This window comes from Borostomias antarcticus (genome assembly GCF_949987555.1).
Source record: "Borostomias antarcticus genome assembly, chromosome: 26".
Classification (NCBI taxonomy): Eukaryota; Metazoa; Chordata; class Actinopteri; order Stomiiformes; family Stomiidae; genus Borostomias; species Borostomias antarcticus.
Window position 1 is genome coordinate 1,307,859 of NC_140259.1, and position 11,793 is coordinate 1,319,651.

An 11,793-nucleotide genomic window follows, 5' to 3' on the forward strand; every position below is an offset into this window, starting at 1 on the left:
CAAGGCGTCCCACCAGCCCCCGGCTGGCCTCCTGCGTCCTCTCCCGGTCCCCAGCCGTCCCTGGTCCCACATCGCCCTGGACTTCATCACCGGTCTTCCCCCCTCCAGGGGCAACACGGTCATCCTCACCGTGGTGGACCGGTTCTCCAAGGCGGTCCATCTGGTGGCGCTCCCCAAGCTCCCGTCCTCTGCGGAGACAGCTGAGCTCCTCGTCCAGCATGTCTACCGGCTCCACGGTCTCCCCGGAGACATTGTCTCGGACCGTGGGCCTCAATTCACCTCCCAGGTCTGGAGGGCCTTCTGCAAGGAGATCGGCGCCACCATCAGCCTCTCCTCTGGCTACCACCCGCAGACCAACGGCCAGGCCGAACGGGCCAACCAGAGCCTGGAGTCCGCTCTCCGCTGTGTGTCGGCTCTCCACCCCACCTCCTGGAGCAAGGACCTACCCTGGGTCGAATACTCCCTCAATGCCCTGACCAGCGCTGCCACTGGCAGGTCTCCGTTCGAGTCATCCCTCGGGTACCAGCCCCCGCTGTTCTCTCTCCAGGAGTCGGAGGCCTCCGTCCCCTCCGTCCAGGCCCACCTCAGCCGCTGTCGCCGTGTCTGGAGGGAGGTCCGCAGGGCCCTGCTCCGCTCCAACGAGCGCTCCTGCCGCGGGGCCAACCGCCGCCGCACTCCTGCTCCGGCGTATCGGCCCGGTCAACGTGTCTACCTCTCCACCGCTGATCTTCCGCTCCAGGTCCCCTCCAGGAAGCTGGCTCCGCGCTTCGTTGGGCCCTTCGAGATCGACCGTGTCCTGAACCCAGCTGCGGTACGCCTTAAGCTCCCTGCTTCCATGCGGGTACACCCTGTGTTCCACGTGTCCAAGGTCAAGCCTGTCTCCTCGAGTCCCCTCATGCCTTCTGCCCCGGCTCCTCCGCCTCCCCAGATGGTCGACGGGCATCCCCAGTGGACGGTTCGGCGGCTGCTGAAGGTGCGCCGCCGGGGTCGGGGTTTCCAATACCTGGCGGATTGGGAGGGGTACGGCCCCGAGGAGTGCAGCTGGATCTCCAGGCAGCTCATTATGGACCCGTCTCTCCTCCGGGACTTCTACCGGGCCCATCCTGACGCCCCCGGTCGGTCGCCAGGTGGCTCCCCTCGGGGGGGGGGGGTCCTGTTACGGCTCGCATGCCCTCGCCTCCACAACCGCCTCCCTCTCTCCCCTCTGGGCCCGCTGCGCGCTCGGGGCGTCCTACGCGCTCTACCGCACGTCGCATCGGCCCGGGCATACAACGCTCGGACTCTCCGGAGTTTCCCCCCACTGCCGGGCGTTCCCCGTCTCCGGCCAGCTCCGCGGACTCGGCAGTCTCCTCCCTCTCCGGTGACGAAGAGTCGGATCCCGACATGCCCAGCACATCGGCCCGTGCGCAAAGACAAGAACGGCGCGCTCGTCTCCGACGATGACGCGGCGCGGCTCTACTCACCGGTTTCCAATTATCATCACCACACCTGTCCCTCGTTCTGCAATCACCTTCAACCTCTACAAGAACCTGGTCTACACTCCACTCATCGCCAGATCTTACCATAAACTCATGTGGTAAAGTATAGCCTAGCCTACAATCTCCTTACCCGTATTTTGTAGTGTTTTTTCCCGTTCCCCGTTTGTGATTACTCTCACTCACCCTGCCTCCCCTCCTCCTCTCTCCAGTTCCTGCCTGACCCACGCCTGTACGATTACCCCGCTCCTGCCTGACCATCGCCTGTACGACAACCCCGCTCCTGCCTGACCATCGCCTGTACTACAACCCCGCTCCTGCCTGACCATCGCCTGTACGACAACCCCGCTCCTGCCTGACCATCGCCTGTACGACAACCCCGCTCCTGCCTGACCATCGCCTGTACGACTACCACGCTCCTGCCTGACCATCGGCTGTACGACTACCACATCCCCCTTTGTGATCTTATTAAATCGCCCCTCCGGGCGTTACCGTTCCTTGCCTCCTCCTTTCCTGTTGCGCCTGGGTCCCAAACCGAACCCTAACATTGCACTTCCCTTTAGGTGGTGAATAAGTAGACCCAGGACACAGTGGGTTATTTGGACATTTAGGATCTTGATATTATATTGATATGAAGATATGAAAGTAAAGTATTTGCCTTTAGAAGTAAATTGTAATTAAAATGGTTCTTAGCTAAGTAACCTAAGTGTAGGCAGACTTGAAAGGTCAATTGTAATAATATCTTCAAATTCTAATTTGAATTGTTTTTGACCAACACGTACAATTTGAGATTGTAGTGAGGAAAATAGCTGTATTTTCAGAGAAATGTATTGGTTTAACCTGATCCTGTTAGCTGTTTCTAATTATGATGATTGACCCCTGAGTGAAACTGTCTCCCTTCCATAGACTTATGAGATGAGGCTGACATTCCTTGGTTGGTACATTCTGTGGACAACAGCAATTGTTGTGGTTAGAGATAGAGACCAGAGCCCTGTACTACGAAACAGGATTACAGGGTTAGCGCGATAACTTCAGGTTCAATACTGGTTTATCCGTACTACGAAGGTAGTTCATTTTTCACCGTGCTATATCGCCGTGGTAACTTATGCTGCCGAGCTAACCTGCTCCGGGGCAGGTTAAGTTCCAGATTATGGATCAAAACGTATGAAGCACTGCCCGCTGACCGATCAATTCACTTGGAAAAAGGTATAATGAATGTTAAGATTCTATTATGGAACATCAGTGTGCGAATTAAACAATAATCTGCTGTGCGAGAACAGCGAGAGGTTCTTACCCTACTAACACAGTGGGTTGCAGCAACGTTGCACATAAGTTGTACTTAGGTAAGTTGCAACGTTACCATCAGGCGATGTTGTGACAACGTTCATCTAAGGTCGAAAATAACTTTACCCTCCTAAGTCTAATTAGACTTTTCTGCAACGTTGCAGAAACATTGGCAATATGGGTCCCTGCAACGTCATTAAATAACGTTGCAGTGACGTTGGATTAAAGTCATATTAGGCTAGCATCGGGCTATCCCGTGACGTCACTGCTTGCTTGGCTCACAGTTAAAGTAGGCAGGATTCTCTATCACTGCGACCCATGGTGGAAATCATGTGTTCAAAGGTGCCATCACCCCGGAATGTAATCAATGAAATAAGAGATTTGACACATGAATGCTCAATACAGATAAAAACAGAACAACCAATCACACTTCTGACCAAGTGAAATGATTGGAATGACCTGTCAAACTGCCTAATCAACCTGCACACAATTTGATGTTTCTTTTCTAATCTACTAACGGTTTATGCCCCCTTGCTGAAAACAGAGCTGGAGGGAGAGCACCTTTAAATGACACCCTCATGAGCAACTGGACTTTAGTTTTACATTTTCATAGTCACAGCTAATTATTGCAGATATGCCGTGCACAGGTACAAGAGATTACAATGAGAATACACAAGGTTAACCCCAAGCTTTATTTACAATTGGGCATCTAATCAATCGTGTACAACCACAGAAATCCATCATTTTTTATGTGAACAGGTACAAGACTACAATACTACAGGCTATCCTCAACTGAAGCTTTATTTACAATGTTGTGCACAAATCTGATTAGTCAACATCTGCAATAAACAATAGAAGACATTCTGCCCCATCATTAAACAAGACAAGAGGATGGCTTTTCTGTTTATAGACCCCATGTAGATTCTACAGCCTGCGTCACTACTAGGGAGTGTTTAGTACTACATTAAAACAATACATTACCTAATTAAACAATGCATTAAAAGAACTGTACCACAAAGGAACCGAGCAAACAGGCTAACCTCACTGTTCACTCAAATGACATGAATGAAATCACAAATTTCCATTATAGTCTCCCAGATAGACCCAGAACAAACCCTTCTCCCAGGTACCCATATATGAATGAGAACACCCCGCCCCCTCGCTATTCAAACAGGTGATTGATTATTTAATTTACATTCATGGTCGTTGTGTGGGCAATCTTGTCCATTGAGCCAACAATTGTGCATCGTCCCCCTCAATGGACAGCTCGGTACCACACAATCCACTCCACTGGGACTACATGAATCACAGTTGCAGCTTGTCTAGAGGCTCATAGCAAAACATTTCACTGCTCGTTGCACTTGCAGTATGTGAGAAATATATTTGTCATGCGCAGACAGAGGATGATTGAATGGAGCTCTGGCTTGTCCAAAGGCCTTCTAACTCAGTACCTGAAACATCACAGACACACAAAGTTAGTCTTATGAAAGACACAACTCCACAAATCCAGTTTGTATGCATTTTCACCAAATTGGACCCTGTGTGTGTGCGGGGGCGAGGTGTTACCTGTTGTGGTGGTGCTCCATCCCTGAACTACTATGACGGTAGTTCTGCAGATACGAGGGGTCCTCTGGACTTGGCTCCAGGGGCAAGATTCCAAATCTGTAATAATGATCAGCCATCAGTGACATTTGTTCATCATCTAGAGGTGGTTGCATGTGCATGACACTGACTGTGTTAGATTAGTGTGAGGAGAGTGAATACAGCATAACCTCCCAGTAGTGTGTGTGTGCGTGCGTGCATGTATGTCTATGTGTGCTTTACCTGACCATGAGGGGGCTGAGCGTGGCAGTGTCTCAGAAGAGAGCATCTTCTCTTGGGTTTGTTCTGGGTCTGGAGAGCAGATTTTGTTCTCTGTAAAGCGCATTGTGTTTCCTCTGGGTATGAAATGCGCTATACAAATAAAGCTTTGCTTGATTGATTGATTGATTTTGGTTCCTGATTGTGGGCAGCTGTTATCTACTGTCTCTTGTTGGGCAAATGTGCAAATGTTAGGATTTGCAGTGTCTTATCAAAAACTGTGCAGAAGTCCCAAAACACTGTGCCTTGTGGCTGCTCAATCTTGATCGCTCTTCTTGTCAGCTGTGATTTTGGTATGAATTTCCTGTCTGCATCTCTCTTCTGAAACCGGAAGGCATGAATCATGAAGGATGTGCATGGGTGATTGAAGAGAGGGGCAGGATTTGCGTAGACAAGGCAAAGAGCCATGTTGTCGTCGTCTCCAGGTATTCCAACAACTTCCACACACTGTTCATCCTCTGTGATGAATGCACGGTCCTTCTCCTGGCTTGACCTTTTCACGTTGTGTGGTTTGACATGCATGTTGAAATTCCTTTCCTGCAGTCTTTTAGCCACCTGCTTGATGGGATTGTTTCCAGACCGCACCAGCCGCTTGACGCCATGAAGGTAGTTTTCAAACTGGAATGCACTGCAGTTGTCCAGTCCGCCATATTTCTCTGCCTCAGCAGTAATGTGAACCAAACTGTGCAGATTGTACACCATGAAGTCATCGCCGTAGAGGAGTCTAGCTTGCGCAACAAAGTACTCCAGAAGCTCGTGGGCGTAGGTACTGTAGACTTTCAGGAGTTTTGGACACGCCAGAATGCCCATAGCGACACTGAACACCATGAAGTGTTTGTATAGTCTATCATCCAGAAGACCTTTCAGCACAAGTTTTCCAGTGTAGAGCATGAACTGGCGGAATTCTGTTGCTTTCCATCTCTCCACATGCTCAATCGATCGAGGCGACCTTGCAAAGTCTGATGGGATGCTGTTCTTGAGCTCACGCATTCTGTTGCCAAGTAATCCACATTGCTGGGCAGACATTCTGACACTTCGCTTTCCTTTTCTGGTCCAGGTGAGGAGCAGTTTCTTCATAACCCCAAGGCAACTCTGGTGCATGTAATCAATGGGGAATGCTGCAACCATGTCAATCGGCAAATCGGATAGTGGGGTGTCACCTCGATGGTGTAGCTCTTGCGTTTTGTTTCTAAAGGAGTGATTGTCCCTCAGAATCAGGCCATCTACTTTTGGGAATGTGACTCGACCAGTCACATAAGCACCCTTCTGCTCACACTTGTCACATCCATAATACCCAGTGCAGTATTTCGTGTTCCTTACAAGTGCGCGGGCAGGAGCATCACAGACAATGCATCGGACTTTAACCTGGAGCCTCTTGCCCCTGAACAGAAGGCCATTACTCATCGCAGCATTCAGGTCGGCAACCACCTCCTTCAAACAGTCCAAGTCTTTGGGTTTGCTGTCCCCAGCAGTGAGAACTATAGGGAAGATCTTGACAGGATGAAGCTGGACAGCGCAGAGAACAGGCCACATACTTTGGCCTGAACTTTTGAACAGTGGTAGGCCATCCACATTAATGGACAATTCAACCTCTGTGATGTTTTCAAAATCTCCATGTGGGTATTGCTCAAGTGTATCACGTAACTGCTTTTCAAGTGAAAGATGTATGTACTCCATCTCTGACCTCTTCTCAACAATAATGTCTCTGGGTGTTTGCATTACTGTACGGCTGGAGGAAGGCAGTTCTTGGTGGCCATGTTTTTGCAAGATCTTGAGCAATGCATCCAGGGCATTGAGCTTGACCTGATATGCATTTGTCCAGTCCCGCAATTCCTCACGCAGAGAGGCCGAATGATCAGAGTCTGTATCCTCTTGGGAATGTTCTGAGTCATCTTCGCGGTGATGATCCGAGTCATCCTCTCGCAGATGATCCGAGTCATCCTCTCTGCTGCCTGGAAGGGCGTCTTCATCCAAGCCAGGGACATCAATTCTCACCATCTCATCATCCTCCTCTCTGCTGCCTGTAAGGGCGTCTTCATCCAAGTCAGGGACATCAACTCTTGCAATCTCTTCATGATTATTATAGCTCTCCGCAGTGCCATCTATGGATTGCATGTGGCTGTGTTCAGCATTGTGGAGGGGCCGTTGAAACTCCCTAAGTTCCTTGAACATTTTGTGTCCAGCCCTCCAATGCCTTCTATACCGATTCCTTCTCTGTCTCCTTTCTTCCAAGTCCATCCTATAAAAAACACAAAAAAACAGAAGAGCCCTTTTAGAAATCTCAACATAACTGACAGACAATAGTGATTGTTTAGATGTGGGTGTTGAGTGTCGCGATATTTGATTTTAGTATACACGGTAGTTCCGGAAGTGGGGGGACAACGCACTGTTATGAACGGTGTTTCTGTACGTTCAGCCACCTACGACATGCTTGCTTTTTAATACATAAACAAACCTCTACGCATATTTAGAGTGTCCCTGTGGACAAATATCAACCCAGTGCATACTATTCAAAAGTCAATCCTTGTAAATATATTGCTAGCCGGCTAGTTATAGCTTATATGGCCAACAACACGTCGCGTAGCAGTGACGCGCCATACCCACAGACACAACGACGCTATTGTTAGCCTTTGCTAGGCGGCTAGCAATATTTTCAAGGCGAGTGACTTTTGTATATTACACAGTTGGTTGATGGCGAAAACTATGGAATACGTCAACAGGGACAATGCAAATATGAGGAAAAGAAATATATTGCTAGCCGGCTAGTTATAGCTTATATGGCCAACAACACGTCGCGTAGCAGTGACGCGCCATACCCACAGACACAACGACGCTATTGTTAGCCTTTGCTAGGCGGCTAGCAATATTTTCAAGGCGAGTGACTTTTGTATATTACACAGTTGGTTGATGGCGAAAACTATGGAATACGTCAACAGGGACAATGCAAATATGAGGAAAAGTGTAATTAAATCCGAAAAAAACAAACAGTTTCTGTCGGAGGTGGCCAAAAGTACACAATCCTACTGAACTGAACTCCAACACAAAGCCATGATGGCGGCGTATACATGAACTGCATGGTTTGACCAGCCAATTTTAGGCTGGCTAGCTTTAAAAGGCTTGCCAGTGATACGAATTCGAAGGCGTTACTACCGTGTGTATGAAAAACATTACATCTGTTAATGCAGTGGGCAACAATAGTTAAAAACACAGGGGTGCTAACGTTAGCTTCAATGCCAGCCTGTCTGTTGTTTGCCCGCCCGGATAACAGAAAACGTATAACGTTAGCAGGTTACTGCAGGTTAAAATATTGCTAGCCGGCTAACCAGCTATACTGTAGCTGGTTAATGCACACTGTACTGACCTGAATTCAACAGTAGTACTTGGTTGTTGTTGTTGTTGTTCCTCTTCTTCTCTGTATGGTAGCGAGCGAGGCGCTGTTTCAGATGTAGGCGAGAAGAAGACGAATTTTAAAGCGCCGGACATCCGCTTGCATCGGTGTGGTGGGATCCTATTGGCTAACGTGTACTGTAGTTGTACTGTCATTGGTCACGTTTTAACAAATAACTGGCCAATGGCTCGGCGACTGAGGATTCAGGTGGGGCATTTAAACCCCCAGACCACGAAGAAAAATAAAGAGAGAGACGCAGACGAAGAAGAGAGAAGACGCAAACACGAAGAGAAAGACGCAAACCCGAAGAGAAAGACGAACGCGAACACAAAGACGACTAATTACTTTTACCGTTTCTTCGAAAAATGACTTCAAGGTAAGAGCGCACTAAGTTACATTTGTACATTACCAGCGCAGGCCTGCGTTAAAATCCACGTTAGCTAACGTAGCTGGTGGTTTGTTTTGTTAGTTAACTCTAAAATGGCCGCTGGACTGAGGGAAATGTGAATTGTTTGTTTGTTCGACTGATCACGTTGGGAGCTCGCTCGTGTCAGGCTTTCTAAGGCCATCACGAATCTTAGGCTAATTTTACATAGGCAACAGTGAAGGCGAAGCCAAGATAATGCTTTATATATTTGCCATTTGTCTGTAAAGTGGGAGACTGCCACCCACGAGGTCATCGCGGTGCCTAAACTAGCTTGTTGTTTCCCACACACACTTAGCCGCCATTGACCGCATCTGTCCTGGGCAGATGCCGGCAGAGAATAAAAAAAAAAAGGATAGAATAGTGGCGAGTCACTCATTACTTATCGGCTGTAATGACTTGTTGAATTGTTGTTTTAGTCGCTTCTTCCCCTCTGCCTACTTTCCCATAGGGTTATGTGTTTATAACCTGAATTTTTTTTGTTTATTGGGCAGACTGTATTGCAGTGTGGAGTTTCTGGGGGAGGACACTGTGTCGGTTGTCCCAGTATCCTGGCTCTCCAAAAAGGATGGGGTAAGAACATGTTTGTGTGAACAATGTTTCTGATTGCCTTTTCAATAGTACAGGGAAGCGGGTACTAACATGGTTTCACTCACAGTTGCAGATGTGTTCCTGGCCGATGAACAAAGTCAGCCAACGGATAAAGAGCTGCGTGGAACCTAACCCTGGCTGGGCGCTCCACAGAGTCCGGGTTTTCCCCAAGTCCACAACTGGTACTGTTTGCATTTTAAGCTGTTAAAAAATACTGACGGGGGGGAAAAAGATCATGACTCATTATTCTGAGGAAAAAGGATGGCTGAAATGTATTGATTATGGTACTTTATGCACACAGATCATTACGAAGGTGCCAGGCTCATGGCAAAAGTCTTTGAGCAGCAGTCGTCGATGGACGAGAGCCAGGACGTTAGAAAGAGACGGCGCAACACGCGCTATCACTCCAGTGACGAAGGTAATATACTAAAGTGCATTCAACAGTCCCAAAAGAGTAGTACTTTTGAAATCGTGAGCTAATTTAGTGATATTCCACTAGATATTCCAAGCCCCGGGCAGCCATTGGTCCCCACTATGACGGCCAAAGACCAGCAGTCGTCGATGGACGAGAGCCAGGACGTTAGAAAGAGACGGCGCAACACGCGCTATCACTCCAGTGACGAAGGTAATATACTAAAGTGCATTCAACAGTCCCAAAAGAGTAGTACTTTTGAAATCGTGAGCTAATTTAGTGATATTCCACTAGATATTCCAAGCCCCGGGCAGCCATTGGTCCCCACTATGACGGCCAAAGACCAGGTGCCAGGTGCCGGAGTTGAAAGGCCTCTGCCAGCGGTCCAGTACAATCCATGTGTGCTGTACAATCCAGGTATGCATGTTTGTGTTGAAATGAAATGTCTATGCCTACTGCACACTGATAGTTGGACTATTTTTTATTTATTTTGAATACCATTTTACTCATCTTGCAGATTTTCCAAGCTTGTCCCATGTGAGCGAGCGGGGCCCACGCCCCATGTATAGCACCCCAGCCAGATCTTACAGCACCCCAGCCAGACCAGCCAGACCAGGTAAGAGTGGCATGTACTGCTGTGGTGTCTAATGCCAGAAGCCAAAGCCAACACCATAAAGTTTCCTGCTAATCCCATTCAGTTAGCTCTGTGATTGGCTTTTTTAGATTGAATACCATTTACTCATCTTGCAGATTTTCCGAGCTCATCCCCTGTGAGCGAAAACCATATGAGCCCAGGCCTCATGTATAGCACCCCAGCCAGACCAGGTAAGAGTGGCATGTACTGCTGTGGTGTTGTGATGTCTACCTGTTAATGTCTTAATTTATTTTCCTTCAAATGCCAGAAGCCAAGGCATGCTGCCAACACCATACAGTTTCCTGCTAATCCCTTTCCTTTATCCCTTTTGTTTTTCAGTTAGGTCTGTGATGCCGTCGCCCAATAAAACGGCTCCAGCACCATTGACTCCGTGTACCCCTCTACCTAATCGATGCTGCTCTGCAGATGCTGGTATGGGACTACTTCATGTTGCATGCAGGGATATATTTTGAGTTTCATTTAGTTTTATGTCAATGTACTTATAGCCACATCTGTGTTTATCTAGATTTCCAGAGGTCTGTACATCAGCAGTTCTCAGAGATGCGGGAGCAACTCCGTGAGCTTGCACGGACTGTGAGGGAACTGGCCCAGAGCATGCGGCCTGTGGAGTCGCATGCAGGGATATATTTTGAGTTTCATTTAGTTTTATGTCAATGTACTTATAGCCACATCTGTGTTTATCTAGATTTCCAGAGGTCTGTACATCAGCAGTTCTCAGAGATGCGGGAGCAACTCCGTGAGCTTGCACGGACTGTGAGGGAACTGGCCCAGAGCATGCGGCCTGTGGAGTCTGGAGCCCAGGGAGAAGTGCTGGATGTACTGAACCCTGCCCAAACGGACGAGGAGCTGCAGGTCTGTGAGGCCAGGTTGAAGGACCGGGAACATCAGAGGAAGATGGTGAGTGTCTGCAGGGCAGAACTTTGTCTTATTTTTGCAGTGCAGGGAAGGGTACAGTAAATGACTGTCTTTGTTTTGCAGACACAATACCTAGGTGCCATTGGTGGCAGAGACTTGGCGGACACAGTCCGGCGGGTGCTGTCAGCTGTAGCCACACATGCGGTGTGGAGCGCCTACAGTGTGCACGGGAAGAAGGGGAAGAAGCCACTGAAGAGTATGACACTCTTCAATGTTCTAACACGTAAGAAATGGTTCATATTTTGAATATTTTTTAATACATTGTCTTTGTTCCATGACCGATGTGAATTGAAACCATTACCTTTCTTGATAACTTAAAGGTGCAGTGATGGTCTCCATGCCGAAGGCTACGATGGCGGAGGTGGCCGCCCAGCTGCAGGAGACATTGAAACATGCCCCTGCTAAATGCAGAAGGGTAAGTAATGTCTTTTTTTTTGGTTTCTCCTACCCAGTGACACTGCATGGTTCCAAAGATTGTGTACCACTTTTTTGTGCATGTATGTGCGTTGTGTATTTACGGCCATTTCATTGTGTCTTTAGGTATCTGCAGAAGTCCGCCTGAGCACAGCCCATCCAAGAACAGTCCATCTGAGCACTCCCCAGCATACTGATGAGGAAGACTTCCCTTCCTAGCTGCCCCCCAACCCATCTGACACCCACCCGCAGCCCATCTGAGCACAGCAACCCACCCCCCCCCCCCAGCCTATCTGAGCACAGCCTGCCATTTTTTGTAAATACTTTTTTGTAAATAACTTTTTTTTTTGTTTTTTTTTTAAATACTTTTTGTTT

At 48.3% G+C, this 11,793-nt stretch overlaps 1 long non-coding RNA gene across 1 annotated transcript; it reads right to left on the bottom strand.

The window, feature by feature from the left end:
* Nucleotides 1-4,070: 4,070 nt before the first annotated feature.
* Nucleotides 4,071-4,709, bottom strand: LOC311326105. Its single transcript, XR_014631035.1, has 3 exons — nt 4,584-4,709; nt 4,326-4,421; nt 4,071-4,210 (listed from the first exon to the last, which is right to left on the bottom strand). It is a non-coding gene; the product is annotated as an uncharacterized lncRNA (long non-coding RNA).
* Nucleotides 4,710-11,793: the final 7,084 nt, after the last annotated feature.